Genomic DNA, 17,442 nt, shown 5'->3' on the forward strand with positions numbered 1-17,442 from the left:
AAATGGATTGATTAGAAATATGGACAAGGTTCGGGAAAAGCCTGGCCGAAGTTACATACCATGAGTGTCTGGTGCCCTCAATCTGTACTGAGTTTTGTCCAACAGTACTAAGCCTGGATACAGGAACAGAAAAGATAGAGGACTGTGCTGATCTAAGGCTAGAGATGCACTGCATAAGTGTAGTGTATCTGTATTCTGTAAAGGTAAGGGCCAAGAGAACAGTGGGTTTATCAAAAAACATTAAAAACCAAAGTCTAATTTATTCTTCTCACTTCCCACTCTTTAGTCCCACCCCAATAATATGAAATATTAACACAGATTGCTACTTATGGACAAACAATTCTATCCTTAACATAGAATGATCTATCTTCCTTTTTTTTTTTTTTTTGAGAGTGAGCGAGAGAGAGAGCAAGTGGGGTGGTGGGGGGAAGTGGTGCAGAGGGAGAGGGAGAGAGAATTTAAGCAGGCTCCATGCCCAGCGTAGAGCCCAACATGGAGCCCAATGCGGGGCTTGATCTCACAACTGAGATCATGAGATGAACTGAAATCAAGAGCTGGGCACTTAACTGACTGAGCCACCCAGGTGCCCCAAGAATGATCTATCTTCTTATCATTTACAAGGATATTAGCCAATGACCTTCTGCACTGAAAGGAAACAATGACTTTTAAGGTCATAAGTATGGGTGGAGCTCCTTATAAATAGTAGATGCATACCCCACAAATCATGAGCAAACTTGAATTTTATCAAAAAAACCTTTTAATTAATCAGAAAAGCCTACTGTTGAATACACTCCTATTAGAAAATCTGAGCCAGAGGTTGGCAAGCATTTTCTGTAAAGATTCAGATAGAAAATACTTTAGGCTTTGCAGGCCCTATTATCTCTGTTGCAACTATTTAACTCAGCCCTCGCATCAAAAAAAAAAAAAAAAATAGCATAGACTAAATATAAATGAGTGGACATGGCTATGTTCCAATAAAACTTTATTTGCGAAAACAGGTGAAAAGCTGGATTTAGTCTACAGGTAGTTACAAACCCCTGATCTAAGATAATTTTGTTTATTTATTTTCTGTAAAACAGGTAGTCATGTTCTAATTTATTCTTATATAAATCTTTCTGTTGCTTGCTTAAATTAAGACCTACCTGTATTTTTAAGTAATGTATTTCTCCAAGAAATTATAAAATTAAAAGACAGAGATGGCATGATTCAGTAACACATAATGAACAGAAATGTTCATAGTTAATCATTAGCAAAATGCTTTTTGGAATCCCTAAAATTATATCTGGAAGGCCTATACAATAACAATTAGCAGATATAATAAATTTGAAATGACTAGGTTTCCAGATGGAGTACTACTTCTTGGATCTATGGAGAAATGTTTTGTGGAAGCAGCATAATTACAGATACACAGCATAACAATCCTCTAATTTTTAGGGAAATGGTCCTTAGCATATAAAGACAGCTTGAATATGCTCCTTTTTAGAAGAAACTGGAAGTTATTATGCCTTAGAGTTAACTGCCATATTTTTGCATCTGATGTGGGAATAATTTAAACAACAGTTCAGTAATAATGATATTATTACAGTTGATAAAAATTCATGTTTATTAGCATGCTTTATCTTGATTTATTCCATGACATCTTATATTCACAAGAGTAACCACATGTCAAGGCTGGAGAAGGGCGTATTCTTTCAAGAGATGACATAGCTCCAGGTCTAGCAAGCCTAGTGCTGAAGGTAGGTGTGAGGTCCTTAGGGAGTCTTCTCAAAAGAGGCAGTGAGAGTTGCAGATCCCTGGAAGCAAAACAGAAGCTCCCTGGGACTACTGCCAACATCAGCACCAGAGAAGATGAGGGCAAAAAAGGAGACTCCTTGGGGAAGGCTTTGAGAGGCAATATTCTCAGAAGAAACCATACCCAGAGTCAAATGTCTAAACACATGCCCTGAAGTCCTAGCTGAGAGGTTAGTTGTTGTAAGACACCCACTCAGAATTGCCTTAATGCAAAACTATTTTCCATGAATTGTATCTTCATGGAATTTAATGTATTGAAATAATTCTCACACTTCTTTCACATACTGAATTTTTAATCTCAGTTATGATCTCTTTTTTTTCTTATGTGCTATACCTATAAAAAGAGCAGGCATATAGTCATTCTTTAAAAAGAGAAAAGAGATGAAGAGACACTAAGACCATGTCTTAGGTGACAGCTGTGTTTCCTCTTTTTTGCATCTTAGCCATTTATTTTTTTTATACAGTGATATACCCAACATAGTCATGCTGGTTAAAAAAAAAAAAAAAAACAAACATCCTACTCTTATGAGATCATCATGCAGAAACATTAGCAGGTATTATGCAATCCTGCTTGAAATTATGAGCTGGGTCAATATACATGACATCTACACCCTGCTTGTTTTCTGGTCACTACACCACTGCCAAAATAGGTGAAGTGTTGCTGTCTCCATGGAATGATGATATTTATAAGGAATCTTTGTTTTAACATACTGCAAGCTTGTAAGCTTTAAGGAGTTGGATACTCTAAAGAAAGCATTATTGTGACAATTTGTTTTCAGGGAGATACGGTGGGAAGTGAATCAATTATAAGAAACTAGGAGGTTAGGATAGACTTTTGCAAGAAAAGTCTTAATGTGTTTCCATGGGACAGTGAGAGGAAAGGAGACAAGTGGTGGCAGGGGTGGTAGAAATTTGATTTTTTAATAGCAAACACACTTCAAAGTCCTTTGTAATACTACTGATTAGGCAAAAATAATCATAGGATAAAGAGAACAGTGTAAGAAAATTACAGGGTTTATTTTTAAAGATTGAAATGAATAATTTCAGATACCTAATAAGAACATCTACAAAAAACTTACAGCTAACATCATACTTGATGGTAAGAAACTAGAAGCTTTTCCACTAAGATCAGGAACAAAGCAAGGACGTCCTGTCTCACAACTATCTTTCAACAGGGTACTGTTAGCCCTAGCTGATGCAATAAGATAAGAAAAGTAAGTAAAAGACATATAGATTGGGAAGAAAGATATAAAACCATCTTTGTGTTTGTCTATGTAGAAAATTTGAAACAATTTCCAAAAAAACCCTCCTAGAACTAATGAATAAGCAATTATAGCAAAGTTCCAGAATACACAGTTAATATACAAAGGTCAATTAACATCCTATATACCATCAATGAACAAGCAGAATTTGAAATTAAAAACACAATACTATTTACATTAGCACCCGAAAAAGTGAAATGCTTAGGTATAAATCTAACATAATATGTGTAAGATACACATGAGGAAAATTCATTTACTACTTGTAAGAATGCAAAATGGTACAGCCACTTTGGTGCACTAAGTATACTCTATTATATGATCTAGCAATGTGCTTTTTGGTATTTACTCATAGTACTTGAAAACTTATATCCTCACAAAAACGAGCATGCAAACATTTTTAGGAACTTTATTCATAACTGCTAAAATTTGGAGGCAACTGGGTGCCTGGGTGGCTCAGTCATTGGGCGTCTGCCTTTGGCTCAGGTCATGATCCCACAGTATTTAGATTGGGTTCCACATTGGGCTCTCTCTTTAGTGGGGAGTCTGCTTCTCCCTCTACCCCCTGCCCCTGCTCATGATCTCTCTCTCTCTCACACACACACTCTCAAATAAATAAATAAAATCTTTAAAAAAATTTTGAAGCAACTAAGATGTCCTTCAGGAGGAGAATGGACAAATAAACTATGCATATCCAAATAATCAAATATTCAGTGCTAAAAGGCAATGAGATATCAAGCCATGAAAAAACATGGAGGAACATTAAATGCATATTATTAAGTGAAAGAAGCCAATCTGAAAAGGCTACATACTAGATGATTCCAACTATATGACATTCTGGAAAAGGCAAAACTATGGAGATAGTAAGAGTATCTGTGGTTGTTGGGGGAAGGGAGAGATGAATAGGCAAAGCACAGAGAACTTTCAGGGCAGTGAAACTATTCTGTGTGATACTATAATGGTGGATAAATGTCATTATGCATTTATCAAAATGCATAGAATGTACACTACCAGGCATGAACTGTAATGTAAACTATGGACCTTGAGTGATAATGATGTGTCAGTGTAGGTTCATTGATTGTAACATATGTACCACTCTGGTGTGAAATTTTGGTAGTGGGAGAGGCTGTATATATGTTGGGAGAAGGAGTATCTGGAAAATCTCTGAAACTTCTCTTCAGTTTTGCTGTAAACCTAAAACTGCTCTAAATAATAAAGTCTATAAAGTCTCTATATTTTTTAAAGATTTTATTTATTTATTTGACAGAGAGAGTGAGCACAAGCAGGGAGAGTGGCAGGTAGAGGGAGAGGAAGAAGCAGACTCCCCACTGAGCAGGGAGTCCGATGTGGGGCTCGATCCCAGGACCCTAGGATCATGACCTGAGCCGAAGGCAGACACTTAACTGACTGAGCCACCCAGACACCCCTATAAAGTCTATATTTTTAAATGGGCAAAGGATTTAATAGACATTTCTCCTAAGAAGTTATACAAATAGCTAGTAAGCACATGAAAAGATGCATAACATCATTAGTCACTGGGAAAATGCAAATCAAAACCAGGAGATACCACTTCACACCTACTAGAATGTCCTTAATAAAAACAAAACAAAACAAAACAAAACAAAACAAAACAAAAAACGGAAAATAAATGTTGGCAAGGATGTGAGGAAATTGGAATCCTCATGTATTGCTGGCTGGAATGGAAATGGTGCAGACACCGTAGAAAATAGTTTGGCAGTTCCTCAAAAAGTTCAACATAAATTAGCATATGATCCAGCAATTCTACTCCTGGGTGTATATACCAAAGAGTGGAGTGTAGGGACTCAAACAGATAGTTTTACATCAATATTCATTGCAGTATTATTCAGAATAGTCAAAAGGTGGAAAAAAACCAATTGTTTATGAACAGATGAATGGAAAAAGAAAATGTAGTGTATATATAGAATGCAATGTTACTCATCTGTAAAAAGGAATGAAGTTCTGACACATGCTACAATATGGATGAACCTTGAAAACATTATTGCAAAATGAAATAATCCAGTAACAATTGGACAAATGTATGATTCCACTTAATGAAATATCTAAAATAAGCAAATTCATAAAGACGGAAACATCAGAGGTTACCAGAGGCTGAGAGCAGAGGGATTATGGCTTAATGGTTACAGAGTTCTGTTTGGGGTGATAAAAACATTTTGGAAACAGTGGCCATGGTCTTATAACATCGCGGATATACTTAAGACCACCGAATTGTATACTTAGAATGGTTAAAATCACAAATTTAGGTCTATATATTTTATCACAATAAAAATTCAAAAAAAAAGAAAAGAATTGTTGGTTATGGCCTTTTAAAAAGAGGGGAAACTACTTTTCTCCCTTTCCTAAAAAGGAACATCTTATTTGAAGGAAAGTGAGTCCTTAGAAAGAAATGGCTCAAAGAAAAGTTTTCTGAGAACTACAGAAAAAGACCTAAAAGATGCCACATAACTTGTCATGAGGGAAATACAAATCAAAACCACAATCAGATACCACCTTACACCAGAAAGAATGGCTAAAATTAACAAGACAGGAAACAACAGATGTTGGCAAGGATGTGGAGAAAGGGGACCCCTCTTACACTGTTGGTGGGAAGGCAAGCTGGTGCAGCCACTCTGGAAAACAGTGTGGCGGCTCCTCAAGAAGTTAAAAATAGAACTACCCTTTGATCCAGCAATTGCATATTGGGTATTTACCCCAAAGATACGATGTAGTAAAAAGAAGGGGCACCTGCACCCCAATATTCATAGCAGCAGTGTCCACAATAGCCAAAGTGTGGAAGGAGCTGAGATGTCCTTCAACAAATGAATAAAGATGTGGTTCATATATACAATGGAATATTACTCAGCCATCAGAAAGGAGGAATACCTATCATTTACATCAATGTGGATGAAACTTAAAGGTATTATGCTAAGTGAAATAAGTCAGTCAGAGAAAGACAATTATCATTGGTTTCACTCATATGTGGAATATGAGAAATAGTGGAGAGGATTATAGGGGAAGGGAGGGAAAACTGAATGGGAAGAAATCAGAGAGGGAGATAAACCATGAGAAACTCTTGACTCTGGGAAACAAACTGAGGGTTGCGGAAGGGGAGGTACATGGGGGGATGGGGTAACTGGGCATTAAGGAGGGCACATGATATGATTAGCACTGGGTGTTATACGCAACTAACGAATCAATGAACACCACATCAAAAACTAATGATGTTGGCTAATTGAATTTAAATTTAAAAAAAAATGTTTTCAGTAAAGTAGGCAAAGGGGGAAATTCCCAGTGCAGAAAATATCCTATATCTGTAAGTAGTTTTGACTCTGAATTGCCTTCCTCTATTTGTAGAACACTTAAGAGTCAAGCTAATCTTAAATTATATGAAGTTTATTTTTTTAATATGGCTCTGATCTTGTATGTCAATAAGGCTTTATAATTAGTGCCACTCAAGATACTATTTTTTTAAAGATTTTATTTATTTATTTGAGAGAGAGAATGAGATAGAGAGAGCATGAGAGGGGGGAAGGTCAGAGGGAGAAGCAGACTCCCTGTTAGCAGGGAGTCCAATGTGGGACTCGATCCCAGGACTCCAGGATCATGACCTGAGCCGAAGGCAGTCGCTTAATCAACTGAGCCACCCAGGCGCCCCCCAAGATACTATTTTTTAGAGATCATCTGATTGCAAAAATATTTATGAAATTTTTAAAAAATCATTTTTTAATTCCTGCCCAATTTGTCTAAAAAGTCACATGTTTGATACAAAATCACTTAGCAAAGAAAGCAGGAGGACAACTTAATAACCATTCTGAGACAATGTCCTTCATCTGAGAAAACGTAGTTTTAAAAATCAGTTTGGATTCATTTTAGATATTATTGTTTATATTTTTTCCTTTCCCTTTTTTCCCCCTTTTCCCTCTCAGAAGTAGCCAGATGTTTATGTCCTCAGGAAGTTCTATGACAGGGTAAAAAGCAGAAACAACCTATGATCGTTGGCTTTTGCTTTCCAGAAATCTAAACTCTTAGAAGAATTGAGAACATGTTAAGAGGTTGAAAAAGGGAGAAAGGGACTTGGAGACATAGAATGTGTAAAGAGATATAGAGAGAAAGCTTTTAAAAGAGATTCTTCCAGTTTGATAGGTAGAGGCAAGAGAGAGGTCTATGGGTCTGAAGATGACAACAAAGAATCCCTATCTCCCTTCCAAAGCTGTACTTTTGGTTACAGGAATCCTTGCAGGAGGTCCTTCCATCCCAGCAAATAGACAATTACTGGAACTGAAGAGGAAAGATGGGTACAGAGGATAGAGGTTTTACAGCCACCCGCTGGACCTCAGCCCACTCCCCATCAATGTCTTGGTTCTATATGAGACCTAGAACTATCCCCAGAGGCACAGATGTTCAATTTTCTACTAGTTCATTAAAACAGTAGCTTTGGTTCAGATATTAAGTTGAGTTTTAAAAAAATAAAAAGTGACATGCACAGCTCAGTTGGTAGACAGTGATTTATACCCACATCAAAAGCAAGCACATACGTGCCCTACTTAATTACAAAGCTGAGTAATTGCTTTGGTGGTGAGTCCAATATATTAAATGCCTGCCATGTGCACAGTAATCTTTTCCATAGAAATATACAGCACATGGCAGGAATAATCAGAAATTTTTTTACCGGATTTTAGGGTGGCCATGGACTTTGTAATTGTGATGTCACAATCACAACTAATTTCAGAGTAATTTAGGGTTTCTAGTAATAAAACATTCTTTCGTTCATTCATTCAGCAGATATTTATTGAGTACTGCTGTGTAACAAGTATTATTCCGGACTTGGGAATCTCTAGTAAGTAAAACAGACAAATATCCCACTCAAGTAGAAGGACAAAGATAATAAATGATAAATGTAAAAATAACAAGAAAAATATAGAATTAGAATGTGGTGAGTGCTACAGAAATCAGGGGAGGGAGGTTGAGTAGGCTGTAATGTTAAATAGGATGGCAAAGGAAGATTCATTGAGAAGGAGGTGAAGGAGTTAGTGAAGCATGAATGTGGCACAGAACATCCTCGGAAGAGGGAATAGCTGGAACAACAGCCCTAACTGAGTTGTGCTTGGAGTATTTCTGGAACAGTGTATGTCTTGAGCAGAAGGAGGGTGAGAAGAGCATGGTAATCATAGTAATACCCCTCTCCCCAAGATGTCCATGTACTAATCCCTGGGACCTACAATATGCTATGCTATATGACAAAAGGGAATTAACGTTGCGGATGGAATTAAGGTCGATACTCAGCTGACCTTGAGATGGAGAGTTTACACTGGATGATCCAGGGGGGCCCAGTGTAATCATAAGGGTTCTTTAAAGTGGAAGAGGGATACAGAAGCCTAGGTCAGAGTGCCATGATGTGAGAAGGACTCGATGAAACCTGGCTTGATTTGAACACTGAAGAAGGCGGCCATGAGCCAGGGCATGTGGTATACCACTAGTAGCTGGAAGAAGCAAAGAAATGGACTATCTTCTCCAGCCTCTAGAAAGAATGCAGCCCTGCTGATACCTTGATTTTAGCCCAGTGAGACCTACATCAGACTTCTGACCTAAAGAATTCTTATAGTTCTTATAACACATCTTACATAACAAATTTGTTATTTTAAACCACTAATTTTGTGGTAGTTTGTCACAAAAGCAAATAGACAATCAATACAGATAATGAAAAATAATGTGAAGGGAAAATGAGACAGCTAGATCTTGAAGGATCTTAAATGGCATTGGACTGAGATTCTATACTAAGTGAAGAGGGGTCATTGCAGGTTTTGAAGAGAGGACTGATGTGACCTGACAGATTATTAAAGGATTCTCATGGCTACTGTGTTGAGACCAGACATAAGAGAACAAAGTAAAAGCAGGGAGATCTGTTGGAGCTCCTGAAATGATCTAAGGAAGAAATGAAGGTTGGCTCACACCAGGAGGGTAATTTTGAGGTGGTGGGAAATGCTTGGATTCTAGGTGGAGCCAGTGGGATTTCCTGACAGTGGGGATGCGGGGTGTGTGGGAGGGGATGGGAAAAGTTAAGGATAACTCCCAAGTGTTTGGTTTGAACAATTAGAAGGACAGAGATACCATTACTGAGATAAGGGAAGCTTCAAGTGGAGAAGTTCTAGGAGAAAGATCAGGATTTCAATTTAGGACATGCTCAGTTTGAGATACTTGTCAAGTGCTCAGGTGGCAGTGTTGAATAAGCAGTTGGATATATGTGTAGTTAAAGTTCAGGAGAAAGGTTTATGCTGGATATATAAATGTGGGCGTTATAGGCTTATAAATGTATTTAGATTCAAGAGATCAGGTGATATTACCAAAGGACTGGTATAGATAGAAAAGAGAACAGGATCAAGGATTGAGGATTTTGGTATTATATCTATTCCTAGGATTATGAATTTCCAGGATCATACGTGAGAAATTATCATGACGAATAATTCCTTTATTTTATTCACTCTGCACAGGAGTCTGCTCAGTCAAATTTGTGTCAATTAATCAGCCTGCTAGGTAGCAAAGGTGAAATGACCGGAGGAAACTAATATAGGCCATGTCAAAAAGTACAGATTTTTCAGACGTCGCCTTCAAATCTAATAAAGATACAGAGGCCAATGGGTGCCTGGGTGGCTCAGTCAGTTAAACATCTGACCTCGACTCAGATCATGACCTCAGGGTCCTGGGATCCAGCCCCAAGTAGAGCCCCATGTTGGACTCCACGATCAGTGGGGAGTCCGCTTCTCCCTCTGCCCCTTCCCCTCCTTGTGCGTGCTCTCTCTCTCTCAAATAGATAAATAAAATCTTTTAATAAAGATATGGAAGCCGGGGCGCCTAGGTGGCTCAGATCCTTCAGAGTCTGCCTTCGGTTCAGGTCATGATCCCAGGGTCCTGGGATTGAGCCCCACATCGAGCTCCTGGCTTGGTCGGGAGCCTGCTTCTCCCTCTCCCTCTGCCTCTTCCCCTGATCATGCTTTCTCTCTCTCTCTGTATTTCTGTGTCTCAAATGAATAAATAAAATCTTAAAAAAAAAAAGATATGGAGTCCAAGTTTTAGGCCTTTGAAAGAAACACTGGTACAAACAACTAGTCTCAACATAATTATATCAGGTTCCTGCCCTTTCCCTCTCCTCTCTGCCTTTTCCTGTACTCCTCCCGTGGCTCTCAATCCTATATTGATTTGCATGTAGCTTGCATCTGATGCTTAACACTGACATCAGTCCATTTCACTAATATACGTGTATGGAAAGTTTACCTGGAGAAAATTTGCCAGGGATGGACAAATATTCCGATTTTAAGCAGACAATTTCATCCTAATAATGAGATTTTAGCATTTGATGGTGAATTAAAATTAAATACAATATATTTGTTTTAACTTGTGAGAAGAGAATAAATTTTCTGATTGAGGATTATTATTTTAGCTTCTGAAATATCAAAGATAGAAGCGTTTTTTCTGATATTTTTGTATTATATCCTTTATATAATTTAGTAATTTTATAAGCTGATTAAATTCTTAAAAATACAATTCAAGTCGTCCTTTTTCTCTTTAATAGTTACATTTATAGTTATCATATGGACAAACTTTTAATTTGTAAGATAAAATTTTAAAGGATATATAAAGAACTGAGGATTTTCACTTAAAATATTCTCCAAAATAAAAGCAATAGTTTATGATTAAAACATAAATTCTGGAATCACAAATTATTATAATTATACTGAACAAAACCTTAATGTTTTTAAGAAGTGGACTTAAGGGAAATTTCTCTCTATGCCCAGTTCTTTTGATAGATATGTGAAGTTTGTTGTGTTAAAATGTGATAGCAGTACTGGTTTTAAATGCATTTAGTTTTTTTCTTTTAAAAAAACACAAGTATACCTTAATGAGGCTTTCATCAAATATGCTGTACAAAAAGAGAATGCTCTAGAGTGAAGTAGAAGAATATTTAATGGCACAGTGTGGTGAATGTTTTCCAATAAAAATTTATTTATTGACACTTTAATTTGAATTTCATATAATTTTCAATATCATGAAATACTATTCTTCTTTGATTTTTTTCCCTAATCATTTATGTATGTAAAAACCATTCTTAGCTCACCAGCTGTACAAAAACAGGTGGTGGGCTGGATTTGACCCACGGGCTGGATTTTGCTGACCCCAGCTTCAAACACTGGACCTCAGGACTTGGACAAATGTCCTATTTTGTAAATCCTTTCTCAATTCCTTTTCCAGCCACAGGCTGGGTCCCTTAATCAGCCTAAACCAGGCTGGCAGATTCCTGCCAAGCCAGCACCAATGTGCATTGTCACAAACATTGTTCCCTTCTAAAGAGCAATCCTTAATATGGACAGACTTATTAGAAGAATAAGCAAAATGAAAAGAAAAAAAAAACAGCGTTCTCAGCCTGCCTGTCAGTGTGAACTTATGCTAAAAGCAGTGAGTACATAGTTTTTTTTTATTATTATGTTATGTTAATCACCATACATTACATCATTAGTTTTTGATGTAGTGTTGAAGTGTTCCATGATTCATTGTTTGCGTACAACACCCAGAACTCCATTCAGGAGTACATAGTTTTTAAGCTAAAAATTAATTTAGGTCTATGCTCTATGATTGATTTTTTTAATAGTTCAACACAGAATTTTATGTTACTTTAGTTAGGTACCATTTTAACTCATTATTTCTGTCGTGCTCTTTAAAAAACTTTTTATTTTGCCACTTAGCATGTTAACCACTCTCCTAATTCTGTTGTGTCCAGATGTACTAAGCATGGTGTGTTTATCTTCAATTAAGTTGTTGATGAAATAGTAAATATGCAGAGCCAAAGACAGAGTTATTTGAACCCTCTAATCAAGAGCATGAATCAACTTCACAATTAATGTCCATATGCCCACAATGTACTCATGGAGAATCTTCCAAATGCCCCAAAATGCACTGTATTTTTGGTATTTTTAAAAGGAGATAAAGTTAATTTGGTTAATATGACTTTCTCTTAGAAAATTCATGATGTTTCCAGTGAACCTCTTTATCAGTATTCACAAGCCATCTGCCTAATAAACAGTTCTAGTGTTTTACTGAGCATTTATGTTAAACCCACATTATTTCTAGCCAGAATCTGCTATCTTCCTAAACTTTGAAAATTGAAAGTTTGTTCATCTCTTATATTCTGCTGCATCTTCCTTGATCCACAACTCCATATAATTACTACAATTGATTATATAATATCTGCAAGTATTTTCAGTACCTTGGAATGAAATTCATCAAAACCTGGAAATTTGAAATTATTTAAAGCAGCTAGGCACATTTTTGTTTTTAATAAAATCAGCTGATACAATCCAGCTGATACAATTCAAAATTATTCGCGATCTGCATTTAATTCTCAATGTTTCTTCTTGGTCTCTAGTCAGACTGCCTCTTCTCTTCCTAATCTCTGCAAAATTGCGTCCTTATTTCCCAGCGTGATTTCAAAAATTGGGAGGTCAGAACCTTTAAAGTTTTCAAGAGATAACAAGTGTTGGTGAGGATATGGAGAAAAGGGAATCCTTGTGCACTCTTTGTGGGAATGTAAATTGCTACAGCCATTAATGGAAAACAGTGTGGAGGGTTTTCAAAAAATTAAAAATAGAACTACCATATGATCTAGCAATTTCACTTCTGGTTATATATCCAAAGAAAATGAAATCAGTATCTCAAAGAGGTATCTGCTCCTCTTCCCCCATGTTCACTGTATCATTATTCACAATAATAATAGCCAATAGCTATGATAGATGAGTGTCTGTCAACGGAAGAATGGATAAAGAAAATGTCTCTCTCTCTCTCTCTCTCTCTCTCACACACACACACACACACACACACACACACAGAGGTGTATTATTCAGCCACAAAAAAGAAGGGAATCTTGTCATTTGTGATAATATAGATGAACCTGGAGGACATTAAGCTAAGTAAAATAAGCCAGACACAGAAAGACAAATGCTGTATGATCTTACTTATATATGGAATCTAAAAAAGTCAAACTTGGGGCACCTGGGTGGCTCAGATGGTTAAGCATCTGCCTTCGGCTCAGGTTGTGATCCCAGGGTCCTGGGATGGAGGCCCACATTGGGCTCCTGGCTCAGCGGGGAGCCTGCTTCTCCCTCTGCCTCTCTCCCTGCTCATGCTCTCTCTCTCTCTCTCTCTGTGTCTCAAATAAATAAAATCTTAAAAAAAATAAAAATAAAAAATAAATAAAAAAGTCAAACTCATAGAACCAGAGAGAAGAATGATAACTGCGGAGGGCAGGGGGTGGGGGAAATGTTGGTTAAAGCGTACAAAGTTTCAGTTATGCAGAATGAATAAGTTCTGGAGACCTAATTTACAGTAAGTGACTATGGTTAATAATACTGTACTGTCTTCTTGAAATTTGTTAGGAAAGTAAATCTTAAATGTTCTCACCAAAAAAATTGGTATGCATGTGAGGTGATGGTGTGTTAATTAACTTGATTGTGATAATCGTTTCACAATGTATACATACATTAAGTCAGCACACCGTACATCCTAAAAAAAGTAAAAGTAAATAAATCAAATGACAACTTTCTTTCCTTCTATATACTGTGTCAAATATAAAACAGAAGCCATGAAGAAAATTTCTCATTTTTGTAGAATTGTAATATAATTTTATTAAAAACTGGACTTTGACAAGGTGAACATAGGAATCTCTGCTTCATCTATGAGGGCTCTGTGATAATCCCTCTGAATCTCATAATTCTGGAAACAACACTTCTGGGGAGTTTTAAACTCAAACTGTAGGCATGTATTACCTCCTGAAACATCAGCCTTTCTGTGTCTGGGCTACTGTGAGCCTCTGGGGTTCCTGATCTGGCTCCTGACAGACTGTGATTCAAGGAAGGAACCAAAATAGAAACAAGAAAACTTCATAAATTTACACTAACCTCAATCAGCATAATATCATAAAGATTTGCAATATTTAAGACCAAGAGGTAGGGCTTTAAATCCACACTTTTTGAGACAGGATCTGCTAAGTAAGTTATTAATATTATGCATAAACAATATTCAGAGAGTCTCTGTCAATTGCTTAGAACCAACTTTAAAAGCACTCTGTAGGCACTCATTTAATTAGAAAAACATTAATGTTCTAATTATAAACAATTCTTATTTAATTAAGTAGGTCAGTTTGGTTCAATATGATATATGCACTTAAAGTAATGAACTATATATATACATATATATATATTTAAGATTTATTTATTTATTTATTTTAGAGAGAGAGAGAGTGAGCATGAGTAGGAGGGGCAGAGGGAGGGAGAAAGAGAGAATCTCAAGTAGACTCTGTGCTAAGCATGGAGCCAGATGTGGGGCTCGATCTCAGGACCCTGAGATCACGACCTGAGCAGAAAATAAGAGTCAGACGCTTAACCGACTGCACCGCCACAGGTGCCCCAGTAATGAACTATGTTTTAAAAAGATATTTCAGGATTTGGGTTTCCACAAAATCCCAACTCTTTTTTCCCCTAATTTACTCTATGTATTGTAAATACATCAATTAGGAACAGCTTTTCAAACACTTGTCAAATGTATCAGACCTAAAAATTATCAATATTGTATTTGTACAACTTGCTTTCACTAATACCTATACTTCAACACTTTATCTTCCCTCCTATTTTCAAAAGCACATCACTTTGATAGGTGAAACCACTGTATTCTTTCTACAGATATATTCCAAGCTTATTGACATGTTGGTTTCCGTTTGTCCTGCAGCCCTTCACTTATTATGCTCTGACCACCCAAAACACAGCTCCTAGGGGAATATAGGTTCAGCCATATATCAACATGTTGACTCAATTCTGATTATCTTATGCACAAGCCACTCTTACTCTACTTCCTCATACTTCCTTTTTTTTTCTTATTGAAACCTGCAGTTACCTATCTGATTAAGTTTTATAGATTATCTGTTTTGTCCATAAGAATGTGAGCACAGAAAAGGCAGTCTTTGTCTTATTCACTATACTATCTTCAATGTGCAGAATAGAACCTAGCACATAATAGGCACCAAATAAATATTCATTCAATAACCAAATGATTGAATTGAAGACATACCAGGAAGTTGAATTGGGCCTTTTGTTCTGGGTAAAAGATTCCCTGCAGCTAGTCTCTGTTTTAAGTGCTTTGGTTCAGACTATGCCAGAGCAGATAAGACACAGTAATGCATTTCTAAATTCTGGCCCAACTCATTTCCTCACCAAGCATGCACTTCTGAAGTCTCACCAAATCAGTCTGGATCCTGCCAGGGAAGCATATGCTGAAACAATGCCGGTCCCATGGCATCCTTGAACAGTGAAACCTTAAAATCCTCAGATGTGTAAGCATGGGCCTACAAGATGAAGAAGCCTGCCCTTAGTAAGTTTCTATTTGTGACTTAGATAAAGATATGCTATCTCCAAGGCTTCCTACTTAAAGAAGCATTCAGGATTCTGCTTCCACTTAGGATATAGAAAACCTCAAAAACCATTGCTGTTCATCTACCTGCAGAGGTTTTGCCTCCTGCTTTTTGCATTCTTGGTCTCTGCTGATTTAAAGGGTTTTATTTCTAAAGAAGAAACACTTCCTTTCATCAGCAGCTACAAAAAAAAAGGCCCCAGCAAACAGGAACAAAATTTAAGACAGCATAATAACACTTCATTGATACAATATGATGGGCTACGGGACAATTTCATATAAGTAAGATTTCAGCTTACTACATTCATTTATTCTCTTGAAAATTAATGATTTAGGTTAGTGGTCAACAAAGTATGACCTGATGGCCACATCTGGCCCCTCTGCATGCTTTTGTAAGGCCACAGCACCACAGACAAGGCTACGGCTATGAATGGCAGAGACCAAGCCAGGGAGCTTCACTCTGCTCCATTCCCCCCTTCACTCCTACCACCTGCTCCTTCAGAAGGCAGCCTACCATGCTGCCACTGGCAACTTCTGAGCAATGGAATCAGTCCAGGAGTCTGCAACTCAACCAGTCAGCTTGCTATCAGTCAACCGCCCAAGTTGAGATTGCTGAGCTCTCATTAAGAGACTGTTCTTATATAAATTGTTAAATAGTAACTTGATACTTTGAAATTTATATAAATAAATAAATTAAAAGTTGGTGAATACAGTTCAAAATTAAGTGTTAACAGCTTTTTTATTTTTAATTTAGAGTTTACCTTGAAATTTGTACTTATCTCTATATTGAATTTAAATAGTTATGCTTACTCTTTTTGTGGATAAAGCACAAATATACACAGTATATAAACAGATAAACAGTATGTCTGTGCTACTAAAATTTGATGGAGGGGGTGTTTAGGAAAAGATGTCTGAAAAGGTTTCTTAGGGGAGCAGCAATAAAAAAGCAATCCAGAAATTGTTTTGAGGCAACTACTCAACAGCAACCTCCACAGTAATTGGGAGATGGGGCTTGCCTATTTACTTATCAGATATTTCCTATTCCATTAGAGCCTGAGACAGTTTTTCCAAAACTAAAAACTCACTAAATAAGCCCCTGGGATTTTTGTATTATGGAGGTTTGGGCAGGTAAATTAGAAAAAAAAGGTTGTAGCTGAGAGCAAGATATAAGTTCTAAACTTTGAATTTGAATAATTTTGAATTTTCATCTCAAACTTCTAGAACTGGACATAATATTGTCATGAAGTTCTGCTGCTTTTAATTCCATGATATTTCATACATTCTCCCTTTCCTTCAGGATTCAGTGTTCTAACCCCTCATCTCATAGGCAGATTCACATGATGCAGGCTGAATTCCTTCCATTCAAAATTACCCAACTCAGAATCAACTAAATATAGTTAACATAGCCTCTCATCGAAGTCTTCCTCTTTGGAATAACACTGACATTGCTGATCTCATTATTAATTGCTTCTTGATATTGGAACCTTTTTACAGGACTATATTAATACAAAGTTGGTTTTCAGTGGTCTAGATAGCTGAGTTGTCAAACAGTGAAAACAAAACAGAATTTTGGTTGACCTTATAATAGGACTTAGATAATGGAGAAAAGTTCGTGAACCATATGTGTCCTCTGGGGAGACCAGAAGGCTCTTCAGTACATTTAGAGTCACATTACAAGAGTTCAAGTGACACTGACTCATGCATACATGGGTTTTAAGACAGTTACTTTCTTTATAAGTTATCTTTCTTTTTTTTATTTGCTTCCAAATTCCTTGTTTCATCTGAATTTTTAAAACTTGGAGTCTGACTCCTTGGTAATTGAATACATCACTACAAATAATTAAGTGTTAAACTGAACTTATGAACTAAAAGGTCTATAGCACTTTAGAGTAGAAAATGATCAATGAAAACTTCTTGTGGGGGAGGG

Source organism: Zalophus californianus, chromosome 7, assembly GCF_009762305.2.
Source record: "Zalophus californianus isolate mZalCal1 chromosome 7, mZalCal1.pri.v2, whole genome shotgun sequence".
Lineage (NCBI taxonomy): Eukaryota > Metazoa > Chordata > Mammalia > Carnivora > Otariidae > Zalophus > Zalophus californianus.